We start from the raw sequence: 17,957 nt of genomic DNA, 5'->3' as shown, positions 1-17,957 counted from the left end.
GGATTTAAATAATGATGAGACAAATCTGCTTTCTGGTGGTTTCCCCAGTACTGAAGCCACAGCTGTTTTGGTCTCAGCATAAGAGAAAGCAGCTGTGTCTGTGGCATAGCTCACCTATCAAAAGCACTGTACTGTAGTGTCTGCAGGAGTAGCTGACTCCATTGGCTTTATACCAGGAATACTTTATCCAAGCAGCTGCAAATGGATTTGGGACCTTTTGCTTTTTCCACAGTGATCCTGTTGCTGTGCTTGTTGATGTAGGCAGACATCTCCCAGGAGGTGCTGGCTTTATCATTTAAACGAGTTGACTTCTTGATGATGACATTCTAAGATGAGCAGTGTTTAACTGGTCCTTATCAAGTTCATTATCCCAGCTGATTGATCGAAGTAACTTTATAAATGATCTAATTAATTCCTCAGAATAATTAAAGTTTCAGTTGAGGCTAGCCCAAAATATTTCCAGCATCTAAAGTTTCCATACGTATAAAAATAAAATACAAAGGCAGACTGATCCAGGTAGCCAGGGCTGCCACACATAGAACTAATCAATTCTGTCTACAAGGTTATTAGCTTTAGGACATTCCTCGGCCTTGGTTTGTGAAGAAATAGAGATGTGGAGAAACATAAGGAATTGCCTGCAGGAAGGTCTCACCTGTGGTGAATAAATATTATCCTCAATGCTTTTTTACTAAGACTTTGGCTGCAACGTCTCTTGGGCACATTTGATAAAGTTGTGCAGCATCCCAAAGATGTTTCTTTTAGGAGAAAAATAAGTGGCACTGGGACAAGATATTTGTTAGTTACCTTTAAAGCTAGGATCTTTGTACGCTTTGAGATGCCAGATTTGCTCTAAATTAAATGTGTATTACTGTCTTCAGTTCCAGCTATGAATTGTAGTCCAGCTGCTTGGGTAATCCAAAATATCATTATTTTATACAGCTATATTGTTGCAAAGGAACGCATTGTAGCTGCCAGATCTGTCTGCTGGTGATTATATTTGCAATGGTAGAATTGAGCCTCGGTTGTAACTGATAATTGATCTCATAGTCAGTTCCTTAATCAAACAGCGTGTCTAGACAAAATTCTTGTTGACTCTTCCCGTCAAAAAATCTGCAGGATCTTCTAAAAGCTGAACAGTTTCTGAATCAGTCATTATAATTACAGCTTTATCATCTTTGCGGAGTGGGTAACTAGCTATTCTTGGCAAAGCAAAGGAAACGTAATCTGTAGCTTTACTGGCTACAAGCACACCGTGTGTAATAGTAACACATATTCTCTGAAGAAAGCTCTGGATACCAAGAGGGACTCATGAAGAACACCAGCACAAACCTAATTATCACAGAAAAAAAAGGACCCTCTGGTTGCAGTAGCTGAGAGCATGTTCCTGAATGCCAGTGAAACAATCTGATTCCTGCTGTAGCTGAGCCCCAGTGCATAAAGTGTGGCCCCATGAGGAGGCCGTGGCATGGTTCCTAGTGATTTTGAAGGAGCCAGGACAGCATCCCACAGGCTGAATTACGGCGTGCTTGCCAGCAAGGCTGATCTCTGCAGAGCTTTTAATCATGCTACTGTTGTGCCAATAGTATTGTGATACGTAATACTAAGAAACGTGGGCTAAAACAAATAGAGCAAAGTGTGAAAAAGGAATGCAAAAAAAACCATACTCACAAACACATAATGATCATTGTCCAAGCTGGTAAGCCAAACACTCCCCATGGCAAAACAGTCATTTTTTTTGTAAGTAACTTTGTCAAATTTTCACTTTGTGGGCTCACATGTTCTGTGTTCAGTGGCTCCAAAAGGCCATTATTATCACTTGCTATAATTATTACTCCAAAAACAATATAGTCCGGCATTTCCCTGACAAAAAAAATCATGTTGTCTGCTTTAGCCATGAGACTGCTGTCATCAGTTCCTTTAACAATTATTATGGTACGGAGCAGAATTTTGAGCTAATCTGCCTTTTCACAACTCCATGTATCATAGAATCATAGAATTGCTCAGGTTGGAACAGACCTTAAAGACCATTGAGTCCAACCACAGCTAGGCCTCCTTTTGAGTGGCAGTAGCCCTAATACTTTCATAACCATGCTCAGGTGTTTCCACAGCCTCCGACCTCGCACCAACCCTTGTGTTTTTCCTACAAAAGGGTGAGTCGTTCTTTTCCTTCACCAAGACACAAGACTGTGGGATCTTACTAGCACATCCCTCTCCTACAAGCACTGGCACGTTACATACAGACTCTGTACTAATGACCCCAGTTACACCCCAACTCCCCACTGTACGTAGTTTAAAGCTCTATTAATGAACCTTCCCAACTCCCATCCACCCCCTTCCACCAGGGCAAAGCCATTCTATGTCTCCCAGTGTCTTTGGAAATTCAATGGACAAAATTGAAGCAGCCTTTTCTGGATATTTTCTGCAAATTGCATTTTCTCAGTTTTCCACCCACATTAACTATAGCCCAATGGTAGCTGGGCATAACTGGAATTTTCCTTGTGACCATAATGCTGCAGCATGATAGAGATACTGCAGAGGGCAGAAGCTGGGAAACTGAGTGAGGGAAAGGAACAGAAAGAACATCCATGATTTGGTTCTGTGGGACGTAGATCTGAAATAAGAGATAGGAAATGAAGCCACGGGCTAAGGGACATGTAAATTATAAGAGATGCAGAAGATTTGAGGGAGTCATGGATGATGAGGCAGGAAAAATACAGAGACAAATTGGGACAAGGAGATAGAAGAAGTTGCCATAAGGTTTAAGAAGGAGAAGAATAGAGCCAGAACTGAAAATGATACGGTCTGAAAGGGATGGGCAAATAGTACTAGTAGTGGGAAGGGAAAGGAGGGAAAAATAACTTGATGAGTGAGGAACATGGGACTGAGATGCAGACGGTGGTCCTGGCCAGATCTCATGGACTGGAGCAGGGATGGGAAGGCAGGACTTGGGAAAACCATTACTAAGACAGAGACAGAGCAGCAGAGACAGTGTGTGGGAGGGATGGATTCTACCAGCTGGTTTGGAATGGACTGAGGCTAGAAGAGGGAAGGGCTGGTTGGAAGAGTCTGTGACTAACATGCTGCTCTCCACAGCCCTTGAGGGAAGCAAATGCAGCATTTTTCATTCAAGATGTAACTTGCGTGGATTTTTAATTGTTGTTTTGTTTTCCCAAATATAAATGATACATACATGTATATAAACACACATATTTACCTCACAGAAAATGGAATTTCTAAAATGTTTTAGTCATCCGGTGATTCACCTGTCTACCTGGCAGGAAAGCTTAAATCTGGCATTTTCAAAAAGAATTTGTATCTGTCGTTTCTTTAATTTTGCAGCCTGGTATACTAAAATTTTGTTTTTATTCCTGTATGACTGTGTGTGTGCATGTTCTTACTCATAAGCATTTCAGAGCAGAGACCAATTCCACAAGGCTGTGCATCATAGAAACATAAAGATTTGTATCTGATTTGTACACAGATTTACTTTTGAATGAAGTAAGGTCCAAGAATTTTTCTGCTGGAGATAATTTACAAGTCAGTTTTAGATACAGAATGTAGTTGTCTATATTATCATTTGTTAATCACCAAATAGACTGATCTGCCTTGGTAATCATGAGATCTGATATTCATTTATGAAAATGTTCTTTCAACTTGGGAAGTTCATTCAGTTACTATTTTGTAAAGTAGGAGGTGGATTTCTATATTTATACATGTTAGAGAAATCAGTGTTTCAGCAGGAACTGGTGGCCTTTCAAAATACATGCTTATACTACAAATAGCTCTTATAACAACAGCACACAAACAAAAGGCATTCTTTAGCCACTGTGGTAGACAGATTGTGTATGCTTATGGGAAGGGTGAGTTTTATTACTGTTTCTACATCCAAAATCCTGGTTGGAATTGTATCATTTAAGTTATTGCTTTCTGGATATTCCTGTCGCTCTTTTACCAGGCTCTTGGCCAACATAGTAGGTTAGACATTAGTTGTTCATTTTCCCGTGCCCTCAGCTTCAGCAAGATCTTTTTTAATAGGAACTTCACTGCCATTTTCTTTCCAGCCATGGAAATATCCCTCTCGCAGCAACAACTTAACCACACTGAGCAGTGAAAAGCTGAGGTTCCAAAAGGAAATTAGTTGGGCAAGAAGCCATGGGACAGGTGGTGGGATGAAGCTTGGTAATGAATTTGAACATTACTAAATCTAAAACTGATTTGGACAGCCCTGCCTCAGGAAAAAGGAGGAATTTATGACATCACAGCCTGGCAGTAGACTTTATGAACGACATACATATTTAAAGGTGGTGTATTGAAATTCTGCAAGAACACTGTAACCAATATTCCCTTCCTTCCCAAACTGTACTTAACACTGATGATATTTCAGCAGTGTATTATTTAACAGCCACGTGAAGTGGAGGAGTAAATATTTAAGTAAGATTTGTTGCCTCTCTGTGGCTTCTTGCTATATTGCCAGGAAGTGCAGATTGTGTTTGCAGTGTTGGGGGTTTTTTTGTGTGTTTTTGGGAGATTGTGCCTGTAGAAGCTGGGCTGAACTCTTTCCATAGACACCAATGAACGGTCATCAGGCACTGCATATTAGGAACCGTCCTTGAACAAAGCATAATTAAAGAGAAAACTTTAAATGTAATATAACATGTAGGTAGCTGTACTGTCCTGGCTGTGAAATACATTTTGTGTCTTTTCTTACTAAAAGAGGAAAATATCAGTGTTCTTATATTTATTTGAAATTATTTACAATCAGAACAGGTATCTGTGAATCATGTTATTTTTTTCTGAGTATTCTAATTCCCTCACTCAGTGATTATACAAGCTTTTTCCTGGACAAAATAAGTGCTATTCCTATATTCGAAGCATATGGTACAAATTCTCATGTGAACAAGTACAGAATTGGATTTCTTTGACCATCTGCCAATATTTGTTTAAAATGAATGATCTTCATGAACTTTCTTGCCACAATGCACAATGCAGCAGGGGTGTATGGCCTGGGACCGATCCATCCTCCCCCTTCATGGCATCAGGCTTTCTATAACACAGAAATGAAAAGCAGACTGGGAACCACTGCACTACAGTATTGGTGGAAAATAAACACAAGCTAAGTGAATTCATTAAAGGCATTAAACAAGCGTTTACACAAAATCTTCTGCAGTATTTGCCTATCTCTTATTCAAACCGCTGACCTAGCAGAAAAGGCTCCAAGCCAAATGGGACTTGAAACCATTTACATCATTGTTCTTCTTCTAATAACCTGGATTTATTACTTTCAGAGTGTTTTATTGTTCTTTGTGCACTACCTGTGGCTTTTTAAATTCATTATGGTCGCCATTATTCTACAGTCCTATATGAAAAACGTTCATATTCTTTTCTGGTAACAGTGCACGGTTTCCCATAATATTTCCCTGTATCCTATACTCCACACTTTGTATTAGAAATGAATGATATAATAATGAGCGCTAAACCTTATTGTCATTCATTTGTGTGAATAATAAGCACTCTGCATTTGGAAGCGCAGAAAAAAATGCTAATAATCACTCGTAAAAACCAGACATTGGGTGCAGTTAGTCTTCTTTGTCACAGAACACATCCTCATTTGCATTTCCATCTTCCCTCTTTGCCGCCAGCACAAAGAGAAGTGCAGACTCTTTGAATACCGCAGCCCCTAAGGGAGGCTTGGAGGCTTTTGCCACTGCAAGTTGCGCTGTGCAATGAGAACACTTCTCTCAGAGCTTCGTGGAAAGGATGGTTTCTGAAGCAAGCAGGGCACCCTGTGCTCCTGAGGACGGGAGTCGTTGGTTAGGGTTAGGCTGTTCTTTTCTCGGCCTCGTTGCTTTCCCTTGGCATCCGAAACTAAAAATACCAGCTAGGATAACACTTTGGGGGGAACAGGGATTTTACAGAGAATGTTCATTTCTCCGTCCCTCTCCACCCATCCCTCTTTGCCAAATCACAGCGTGCATTTGGCAGCAGTTCCTTTGGAGAAATAAACAACCTGCAGCACTGTGCTGAGGGCACAACTGAAGGCACAGTAAAAGAATAAGGAGATAGTTTAACCTTTGCTGTTATCGAGGCTTCACATGGCAACATCTCCACATGCTGCCATGGAGGAGCACAGGCAGAGTGGCCATGGAAGAGCAGGAGAGATGAAGAATCATGGACTGAATGCAGTGCCTGTTCCCCACACCCAGTTCTCCTTGGGGAACAAGCTAGGGGAGAATGAACAGGAGAAGTTGCTTCTAGTTTGCATTTAGTCCTCACTGCTCTAGCCTGTTAGTAATAGGCAATACATTATATGAGTCTTTCTATACTGAGTCTGTTTTGCCCATGGCAGTAATAGGTGAGCAGTCTCCCTGTTTTTATTTCAGCTTATTTTAGCTGCCCATCAGGTTGAAACCTCTACAGAATTATGCAGAATTGCATCTGGGATATTACAGACATGGATTTTTATTTGCTTTTTACCCTCTGTAGAAGGTGTTGAAAAGTATTTATTTTGTTTCTAGAAAACATTCACTTAAGGAGACATTTATTTTTCTACAGACTTGCATAAAGCTTTCCATAATGGGTAGAAGTTGATACTTACCTTGGGGCACATTAGGCTCTCATTCTACTGGCTTATATTTGGACTTATTTTATAAGTAAGAAAGGAATGGTATTTGCATGAGGAAAAATTAAAAAGAGAATGTATTTTACATCAGAAGGAAATTATTTTACAGAAATGTCCTGGACATCCTGTCTTTGGCCTGCAACTGAATAGTCTGAAACTGTCTTTTAACTTAGAATCATAGAATCATAGAATTGCAGAATGGCTTGGGTTGGAAGGGACCCCAAGGATCATCTAGTTCCAACCGCCCTGGAACAGGCAGGGCCACCAACCTCCAAATCTGGTACTAGACCAGGTTGTCCAGAGTCCCATCCAACCTAGTCTTGAGAGCCTGCAGGGATGGGGACTCCACAGCCTCTCTGGGCAGCCTGTTCCAGCATCTCACCACTCTCTCTGTAAAGAACTTCCCCCCTGACAACCAATCTAAACCTTCCTTCCTTGAGCTTAGAATCATTTCCCCTTGTCCTATCACCATCTACCATTGTAAAAAGTTGATTCCCCTCTTTTTTTATAATGCCCTTTTAAATACCGGAAGGCTGCCTTTTCTCCTCCAGGCTGAACAAGCCCAGATCCCTCAGCCTGTCTGTGTAGGGGTGGTGCTCCAGCCCTCTGATCATCTTTGTGGCCCTGGTCTAGACCCTCTCCAACAGCTCTACATCTTTCCTGTACTGGGGGCCCCAGACTTGGATGCAGTACTCCAGATGGGGCCTCACAAGGGTAGAGTAGAAAGGGACAATCACTTCCCTGTCCCTGCTGGCCACCCCTCTTCTGATGGAGCCCAGAACACCATTGGCCATCTGAGCTGCAAGAGCACACTGCTGGTTCATGTTCAGTTTTTCATCCACCAGGACCCCCAAGTCCTTCTTTGCAGGGCTGCTCTCAAGGTGTTCTTCTCCCAGTCTGTACACATACCTGAAGTTACTCTGACCAAAGTGCAAACCTTCTGCTTTGCTATGTTAAACCTCATTAGGTTCACCCTACCTTTCAAGTAAGGCCCACCTTTCAAGTTTGCTGAGGAATTGTTCAATAACATCAGTGGACATAAAGCATGCGGATTTTAGTGTTCAAGGACAGTTTGAAATGATAGACAAGGTATTATGTATCTCACTAACAACCAAGTGTAATGCACCAACTTGATTTAACTCCCATTTCAAGCACTCATATGGAAAGATGACAAAGAAAAAACCTGGTGCACTGTAGTTCAATTGTCTTGTGATCAAACAAGCTGTTTTAGCATAGTTGTCCTTGATTCAAAGGACAGCATCTCCCAGAATGAGTAAGAAAAGAAGAGACTTCTAGAGACTGTCTAATCCAACCCCACCACATGCAAGTTTCTTAGAGCTGTATCTAATTGGGCTTTCAGTCTCCAAGGATGGAGATTCTACAACTTATCTAGGAGACTTCTTCCAGCATTTGACTATCCTCGCTTTAAAGAAGTAGTTTCTTCTTATATTTCAATGGAATATTTAATGTCAATTAATTGAATGTTTCCTCTTGTTCCATCACTGGGAATCTCTGAGAATAGCCTGGCTTCATTTTCTTTAGTAATCCCTTTCCTTAGGCATTTATACACTTTGATAATACCAGCTTTTTAGCCTTTTCTTCTACAGACTGAACAATTTCAGCTCTCTTCATATTGGGTGCTCCACTTCATTAATTATCTTTGTATGGTGTTTTTATTTTGCTGGGCCCACTCCAGTATCTCTGTCTCCCATGTATTGTGGGGCTGAAGTCAGGACCCAGCACTCGAGATTCATCTCAGCACAGCTGAGCAGAGTACCTCAGCCTGCTGATAATACAGTGCCTGATGCAGGCTAAGAGGCTTTTGATGGTGCATATTTAAAAGCTGTGGAGAGTAACATATAAACTCCTCATGTTATTGCTATCTCATAGTATCTATGGCTCCATCTGAGAGCTATGCCGAACTCTTCCTGCACAGGCAACTCCTCTTCTGTTTAAATAGATCAGTTCTGTGAGCATTTTTACTACTTTAGGCCTTAACATCATGAAGGATTGTCAGTTCTTGGAGAAGGAGCTTATAGGCAGGACTGTTTGCTCTTACTGGGATAAGCTCTGCAGTGTCTTGTGGAATGCCAGAGCAGCTGTGGAGCTAAGGCTTCTATGAGATACTATGTGATGGGCACTCTGGAATATTTCACTGGAGCAGCAGGTACCTAGTGGCACCACTGACAGCAAGAGAGATCTCTCCCCAGGTGTCTTCATATACAGGGTAAGGAATTACTCCCATGGGGAATTCTCCAGAAAGTTACTTTTCCTGTCATTTCTAATGAGTTTTCATCAGTGTGAGCACTACAGTGCTATTGTCTGGCAAAACCCAAGCTCTCATCAGCTGTCTCCATGACTCCAGGCCTGCAGGCAGCCTGCGTGATCTCCTCAGCGAGGCACCCTGCTGCTTGTTAAGGCAAACCCCACTGCCAAAATTCCTTCCACCAAGTTTCATACCCTGCATCTGCCTCCTTTTTCCCTTTTGCTCTTTATCCCCAAATCTGACTTCCATTAACAAGCTGGAAGAATTCATCTTCCAGAGTAGGATCTGTGTCTTTCTACCAGAAGTTTAATTTACAGTGCTGGCAAGCTGAGAGCAATTGCACACAAGGGCTAAGGGAGAACAGGCAAATTCTCCCACAGTCTGCCACAAATGAATTCATGGGACAGTACACAGGGTAATCCAGCATGATGAACCAGCAGACGACCTACTGAAACTCATCCCATCGTAAGAATAACCCAGCAGCACGACTTCACACTAGGCGTGCTATTCCCAGCCCACATGACTTCACAGTGAAAGTCTCCTTAGAGATAATTCTCTCCATTTGGTCTTGGTGACTGACATCTGGTCTGAGTCCTTGGGTTGCCTGTGGCCAAATATAAGCATTTACTCAGCAAAACTTGACCTTTCTCTGCATCCTTCCTATTCTGTTTTGCCTATAACTATCAGGGAGGAGATATAATGGGTGTTAGGCTGTTCTGCCATAATTCCCAGCAAGGCAGTCCCTTCATTGATGGCCCTTCATTGATGGGGATCATCAACTAAGTATTTCTGCCAGCATTCTTATTATCAGATGGATGGCTTTCAGCCTGAGCTATTGTACACAGCTAGCTGTTAACATGTACTGCCAGTCCCACAAGCAAGCAAACAATTAAGCATGTACTTGCAGTGTTGTGGTAAATTTATAACTTGGGGAAGAGCCCATCTTGCTTGGTGCATCTTGCATCTTGCTCAGGTTTAGACACCTTTTGATCAGTGCCATTTCTCCTCCACCCTCATAAAATGAATATGCAAAGCATATATTAATGTATAACCTTTAAAGCATACTAGTACATGGTATTAACCCACAACACACAGCCACACGCATGCATACACTCACCAACTTATTTGCAGACAGCAGGTTCTAGCATTACTCTTTGTAACTAATTAACAGGAGTGTTTTTTCACACATCTGTACCTCCAAATATTAAGGTGAACAGAAAATTAAGAACAAAACTAGTCCTGAAAGTAAAATGGCATAGGCATAATCAAAAGTAGATTTGTAAGCCTGAGTACAAAAGCTGTTCCCAAATAATTTCTGCTTATTGATTAGCTGGGTTTGGCTCAGGTGGGTTGGGTGGATTTTAAAAGCCTCCTGACAGCAGATTGTCCATGAATGAGGAGCTGATAACTAGCAAAAGACCAGTAAACAGCCTCTTTAGAGATCTTTGAAATGGCAGGACTTTGCAAACTTCTTACATCTATTTCAGTTAAATATTATTTTTTTTTCCCTAGAAGGACAGCTCCTTACTTTTTATCTGTCTGAGACTCGGTTCATTGAAGGGTAGAAGCCACTCAGTGCTTATGCTTATTGCCACAGCTCTGGCACAGCCTCCAGACAAAACGTCCACAAACCTCTGAGCTGCTGTAAGCTGTGCTGAGAGGACAGAGCTCCATCTCCCATCCCTTTCCTTCCTGTTGAGGTAGTGAGGGACAGGTGAGATAGAATAGATTGCCCTCAGGAGGGATTTTCAGCTGTAACTTTAAGCAAAGCAGTGCTACCAAAGCAGAGGTACTGTCCGAGTATGTTTTACATCCTGGGTCAGCTGAGTAGAATGCAGTTTACAGGATGTGGCTTGTTTAATCATTTAAAATTTGACATCCTGTTTGCTTTGCATGGATGTCAGTCTGTGGTAGCACTTAAAAGCAGAAAATTCTCAAGGGTCCCTGGCTAAACTGTCTTCTTCCCCTGTGCACTTCATTGCTTTTGCTGGAACTGTGCCAGATTGCATCAGTTGAAAATCAGGCCCAGGCTTTACAGGGAGGAAAAGAGAATTGAAAATGGCAGTCCTGCTTAAGTGAAGTTAAATATGAATTCAACTCCTGAAACTGCACGCAAGAACTTTCTTTCATACTCTCTGGTAGCGAATAAAATTTCCCAGTCCCATTCTTTGCCTCTGCTCTGAGATCTCCTTGCTCAGTGACTAAAACATGTACATTTACCTTCTGCCACCTGTGCCAGCACTGTGCCTGACAAAAACAGGCTGTGGTCGGCCTTTCTTGTCAGTGTTTTGTATCTGTGTCTTCATACTCCTTTGGGTTGAGGAGTCAGATGCTGTTGGTATCAGGTAGCTTTTCTATGGTGAAAAAGTGTGGGAGCACTCAGTTTACATTAACAAGCATAAAGAGCAAAGCAGTCTTCAGAAAGGTAGCAAAAAAAGTCAGAAAACCAAGAGGCAGCTTTGGAGTGTGTGTGCTATCCTGAAGGTCTGCGTTTGAGAGAGTGGGGAGGCTATCTTTATGTAGAAAACTGTTCCTCAGAATGAAAAATGTATGCTTAAGAGGTACAGTATCATTGGATGGTATGTTGTGCAAACAAGGTGGCAGATCACACCACCACTGAGTACCAGTTTGTCAATGTAATTTGCAACTCACACAATAGAAGAGAATCAGATTGACTTTCTATAAATCCAGTACTAAATGAAGTCTTTTGCATCCCGGCAGTAGTGTCATGTCTGCCTGCTGTCCCAGTTAAAGTTGTAATGTCACTTTGTGGGGCTAATTGCTGGTAACATAATACCTACAATATATGCCATCTATTTTAATCCTCACAGAAAAGCTTTCAGAATACATGCCACAAAGCTTGTAACTGTTCTCTTTCCCTTTTCCCCATATTTTGTTTTACTTTTATTTTTCTGACCGCTTATGCATTTCCATCCTAACCACATCTTCATGTTTCACTGTCTTGTGCAGGGAAGTTTCTCTTCAGCCTCTGCACAGAGCTGGCAATGGGACAGGCTAATGCAACGAGCTGTCTGGGGTAGAAGACATCCAATTGCAAGGATCAAAGTTCTTCTTCAAAGAGACAGAAAGTCAATGCTCTGTAATGTCTGAGATTCCAGTGACCTCCATGGCAGTGAAATGGGAAGAAAGATGAGCTTGTGATTATGAGGCTTAGGCTGGGGATCTGGTGGCCTGGTTCAGATCTCTGCTGCAAGCTTTCCCTGTGAGTGTCAGAAAGATCCTTGCAGCCTTCTGGGTATTAAGAATTCTGAAAATTCGACAAGGAATCATCTGCCTGCTTTAGCACCAAAACACTCTTTGAAAGTTGAGTGTTTTCTTCTCCCAGAGCCTCCATGCCTGTTGATAAAATAGGACTGATTGTGGTTTCTTGCTCTGTAGATGAGACAAGAAACCGTTGGTGGTGGAGCTGCTCAGGCAGTGCTGCACTCTGTGGATGCCATAATGAGAGAGAATGTGCTATATTTGGATCTGTGTCCTGGAGATGTTCATGAGCAGCTTATTTAAGACCATTTCTCGGAACTCCCTCTGAAATAAATGAACGGCCCCCGTATTTGAAAATTAGTGCTATGTATATTTGTTTAAAATGAGTGGATTCATTTTTAGTGATGAGACAAGAAAATATATTAAAATACTCAGGCACAAACACTTCTTAATATTTTTCTTGGCACTAGTGAGCTCTTTTTCAGTTGATTTTGTCAGCCACATTTCCTTTCTGAACAGAGGTTACATACAACAATTGGATGAACAATTGTAGAAAACTCTCGGGGGCATTCTTGAAGCCAAGCCTGCATGAGATCATGTTATGAGTGTGGCTTGGCTGTGCTTTTATTCAGTAGGTGATCTCATTCATCTAAAGCTCTAATCATTTTAACAGGGACTAACTGCAGCTATCCAAAAGTATAGCAAAAAGTGATCTTGCAAGATTTCCTATGAGTTTTGCACAACAATACCTATTTCTGTGCTGATTGAACGCTACCTGGATATACTGGTAAGATAAATAAAGTAAGGCTGATACAGGCAAATAAGATTATTCCCTGCAGTAATGGCTTTACCAAGTTTACTGGTTTTTATTTAAATATGTATTTTCTTTGTTGCTTTTAGATTGCTAGCTTTTGGAAAAGAGACCATGTAAACATCTGCATTTCTACAATTTCTATCTCACTGGGGGTCTTGGTGGGGCCTCTGGATGTTATCATGATATAAATATTAAACACAATCTAATAGATTAAATATCCTGGGACAGGTTAGCCCATGATTACCCCAGAAATGCCTACAGAGCATTTCCTCCAGTATTGTTCAATAATGAAAAAAAAATCCCTGGCTGAACCAATTATTTGCAAGTTCAAGAGGCAGGACAGGCTCCTGGCTAGAAAACTTGCTTAGGCACAATCAGCTGAAAGCTTTGAACTGTCTCTCAGAGCAAAGAAATAAAAATGTTTACAGCCAGAAATAGCAAGGCTAGGAAGTTAAATTAGAAGCAGGGGCCAAAAAAGCTTTTGCCTAATTCTGGTTTCAATCAGTGACTGCAGCAGTCGTCAGGAGCAGGCGCTGCTGTGGGTTTGAGAATAATGGCTTTATTTTAAGTAGACAGAAGTTGTTAGCTTGACCCAATTGCTGACAACCAGTCTCCCCTAAACACCCCGCAAGGGGCCAGGTCCTGAAGTCCTCCTGTGTCTTTTTATCCAAGCTCATTCTCACTGCAATTAAAACTTGAGCAGCCTCAGTACTTGGCTTACACCTATTACAGACTCTTTCAGTCTCTTAAAACCACCACAGAAAAATAAATATCTGTGCCCAGGTTTCATTTTCAAGTCTCAGACTCCTTTGCACTGTTGGCCTGATTTTTCTGCAGTGAGTTGGGAGTGGGATATAAATTAGAAGTCTTTCCACTGTTATTTTCTTGCATCTCTTGGGTTCAAGTTTCATCAAAGTCAGAGATTGCCAGCCTTGAATTTGAACAGCAGAGACAACATATTGTATATGAGCTTGACCTTGTCAGGGGTCCAGCAGCTTGGGAATATACAGAGTCCCCTTTACTGAAGGCATTTAGACTAGGTGTTAGCTTCTTGGAGAAAGAGGTCATGTTAGCTTCTTTTGGGCAGCTTTCCCAGCCTGTCTTTCCCAGTGCTTGGAACCAAGGTCTCCAGACAACCACTGCAGTGTACATAAATATTTTAATTGTTGATTTTAAAAAACAGCAGTCAAGTTAACAACAGAGAGGCAAAGCAGCCTCAGAGGAGAAGAGGCTAGCAACTGCATGCACACACCCGTTATAATATAGGGGACAGGAAACCAACGCAAGAAAAGTTGAGATTTCTGTTCTCCATCAGGAGAAGAGAATCATAGGAGTCAGTAATGTCTTTTAGGGACTTTTAAAAACATGCTCTTTATACAGAGGATGAAAACACCAGTAAAAGTGAAAGCTCATTTAAGAACACTTTAATAAAACTAGCATATATTTGGGAAATTGGGAATATTTGGGAAAAAAAAAATCTTCCCTATAAAAATGTTTTAGAAGTGAAATTTTTATCATACAAAACATGTAAATGCAACTCTTTGCCAACTAGCAGCTTGCACAGGGAGGCTGTTTCTTGCTATCAAGACTGGCGCTCCCAAGTGCAAGTGAAACGGGAATAACCTCTGTCATGTCATGCTTAATGTCTCCATGTTACTTGTGGAAATGATTATGTTGTGAGGTTTTTCTGTTTGTTTGTTTGTCTTGAGTAATAGCTTCTTAGAAAACACAGAATTAATCTGAATTTCCCATTTCTCTCTGATTGCTGTATACTTTTTTAGATAATTTGCATCTGAGCTCCATTAGGTACCTCAGTGTGGTACCTAATGTTCTATCATGAACAGCAGTCAGGAAAATCTGGCATTTCTGTTCAAACTGGAAGAATTTTCAGGCCAACTTTAATGTGAACCAATTTAGTTGTTCTCTCTTGGAATCTTTAGTTGATTCCAAGACTGTAGTAGCATGTTATATATAAGTTTACCTTAGCAAAATTTTCTTGCTGATCTGAAAGTGACCTATAGTCACTTCCACTGTCTGAGAGCCTTTGCTTGTAGATACAAGAAGAGCTTTTGTGCACTTTAAGAAATACATTTCAGTATTAAAGATGCTTTTCTTAAGAACCCCACAGATGATGTCTGGTGCAGTTTCTGTGCATTTACTGTCTGTCAGTATGCCTCTGACAAAATTCTGTGGATTTAGGAGCCTGAGTGTAATGGCATTGTGTTGGGCTGCAGCAGAGTAGTTTCAGGCTGAGTTTTTGGAATAAGTATTAGGTAAGTATTGGAATAAGTATTAGACTTAAAGAGACAGCTATTGCTGCTGTCATTGTTTGCAGATGATTCCCGCATGAGTTCCTATGCATGTGCTTTTTAAATGACAGACCATTGAAAGCTGGTTCTGTTTTTCTGCACCCGCACCAGTTTCTCATGCTAAGTGCAAATATCATACAACAACTTTATTTGCTTTCCACTGCAGTAGCCAGAAAAGCAGTTATTTCAGTGCCACCCTCTATTTGTACCAATCTAACTTGCATCTACATTTGTGGTAGCAGTGGTTTGGTCCCATTCAGTAGAGACGATTTTTAAAATCTCAGGCAGTGTATGAATAATCTGTTAAAAGCAGGCTGCAAAGAGAGACCCTCAGCCTGGATCCCAGAAATGCTGGCTGCTGTGGGGCCTGTGGCTAGCACCGCAGCCTACTTGCTCAGCCCCAAACCAGAAGTCCTCCAGAGGGAGAGCTGATGTTTGAGGTCTGGGCTGCGCTCACTGCCACAGATCTCCTGCTCTGGCAGCTGCTCTGGGCAGATGTGCTGCTGCTTCAATGATGTGCAGCTGCTTCAGTGATGTGCAGCCACCACTGTGAATGCTGGGTGCCTTTAGAAAGTAGCCCATATAGGACTGTGCACTAGTGGGCTAAGGGTGGTTGAGACAGAAGTCGTGTCAGCCAGGTTGAAGTTTTGCTTATGAAATGTGACCCTGACTAGGGTCCCTTAGGATCATGTGTGATTTTTACATCTCTGTAGCACGAAATGAATTACATTGTTAGAGTTTGGAAATTGCATTTAGAAGATGTCAGTGAACCAGGGGAAATAGGCAGATACAATAGAGATATGCATGCTCTGAGTACTGCAGACTGTGTTCACATAAATCCTCCAAATGCCTTCTAAAATATTAGCACTAAGGAAAGAAGAATAATTAAGTAAGCTAATAATAACTCAGGGAGACTCTCTGTCTCAAATGTACTTTTATCTTATAAATATAAGGTCATAGCTTAAGAGTGGAAAGACTTATTAAAAATGAATGCTACAGAGAGCCCCTGTCCCTCGCCACTACTCCAGCTGTGTTTGAAAGGTAATAGTTATTTTCTTTAATAACAGAGCTTAAAAAGGAACATAAATAAAGATCTATGAAAAAATGAAGACTACGAAGGCTTAACTTGAATAATTAACCATCATTTTTGGTGAGCTTTCCATCATGGCAAAAATGATTGGGGTTGGACCCGATGATCTCTGGAGGTCCCTTCCAACCCCTACAATTCTGTGATTCTGTGATTATCATAAAGCATAAACATTTGCATGATTTTAGAAAGAGAGAAGTGAAAATTCTGCTTCCACTACTAGTAGCTTCATTTATGCAGCCACTACACTAAATTACTAGCTTTGCAAAGCTATGTGTCCTTTTAAGGATATGACATGAAGCAGGGAAGAAAGCAAAAAATAACTGAATTTATCAGACCCTCCTATTTTAAATGTTGTAACATAAATGGATGTTATCAATTTCTTTTTCAGAACCTTTAAAATATGAATTTTATTTACTCCTCTTAGTGACTTTAAACTGACCTGTGGAGTCTAGAAAGCAAAACTGACTATGCTACTGATTTGTTTTCCATTTACCTTGCATTCACTATTCCCCTACTCATCTTCCTGCTAAGATAACTCCAGGCATCTAATTAAGGTACATAGATTCAGAGGATGGCTGGTCTACTTCTACTATCAATCAGGTGGGCACTTTCTGAGGGTGATTTCAAACCACTTAATATGTATGTGCCCTCTGGAAATGTCCTCTTTGTCTTGACAGCAGAGAGTACCTAGGGTGACATTATGCCTAGATTGCATGTCTCATTTGTGTGCTTAAAATTAAGTAGAATTAATCTAGGCGTAAGAAGCTTTGTAGTTTAATTTTGTACTCCACAATGTATTGGTTGTCAGCAACAAAGTATTTTCCATTGTGGTTTTGTTTTGTTTTGTTTTGAGAAAGAAAATGAATGAAATAAGCATCTCTGCTTATATATAATAGTAGCAAAGGAGATGCCTGTGTAGAAACAGAAAAGAAATAGAAAGGGCAGGTTTCCCCCTGAGCCTGGAACAGCACAGCAGAATGACTAGAGGGTCCACTGAGATCCACCTCTTGATAAAACAGCGTGTTGTCTGCTCCCTCCAATAACATCTTTTTGCCCTATAGCAACTTCTCACCTTCATTCACTTGCATTTTGTTCATAAAGGTTAAAGTATTTGCCAGCTACCCAAGCTAATGAAAAACATTAATACTCATTTTTCTTTTATATAACAACAAAATTACCCCAAATCATCCAAAATTGAAGAACAGTATTTTTTGTAGTACCTTGAACTCCTGCAAGCATTAATCTCCCAACTTTCATACTATGGTCTTAAATCTTTTATCTAGAAAAAGCCAATGTACTTACTAGTCTGTATTCATTTCCACATAGGGAAAGTATGGATTACCAAATCAAATCTGCTTCTGCACTCTCAGTAATATTGTCAGAAGTTGCTTAGGAAATACTGCTATGAAGGCATTCCAGCCCTACGTAGACAATAACTCTGTAACCTTGGCTCAGGTAGAACATACACACTTGTCTCATTGCTTCTCACCCCTGAAGAGGAAGGTTTCATATAGGCCAAGAGATGAGTGCACTGTGAATGCCTGGGCTCCTGTCGTTTGGTTGTCCATACGTGGTATCTGGCTGGGGGACTCATGCACGGCCCACATGTGTTACATTCTGTAGCAGCCAAGCCATTC

General features: G+C 41.1%; 1 long non-coding RNA gene across 1 annotated transcript in view; it reads right to left on the bottom strand.

Annotated features, from left to right (window-relative positions):
- LOC128087949 (uncharacterized) overlaps positions 1-17,776 on the bottom strand; it is a 37,723-nt gene extending 19,947 nt beyond the window's left edge. Inside the window, exon 1 of the long non-coding RNA XR_008210087.1 lies at positions 17,623-17,776. This is a non-coding gene — a long non-coding RNA (uncharacterized LOC128087949). The remainder of the gene's footprint in view (positions 1-17,622) is intronic.
- Positions 17,777-17,957: the final 181 nt, after the last annotated feature.

This window comes from Tympanuchus pallidicinctus, unplaced genomic scaffold (genome assembly GCF_026119805.1).
Source record: "Tympanuchus pallidicinctus isolate F22 unplaced genomic scaffold, pur_lepc_1.0 scaffold31, whole genome shotgun sequence".
Lineage (NCBI taxonomy): Eukaryota > Metazoa > Chordata > Aves > Galliformes > Phasianidae > Tympanuchus > Tympanuchus pallidicinctus.
Note: the sequence above shows the minus strand (reverse complement) of the source record. Positions and strands in the feature narration are given on the sequence as shown.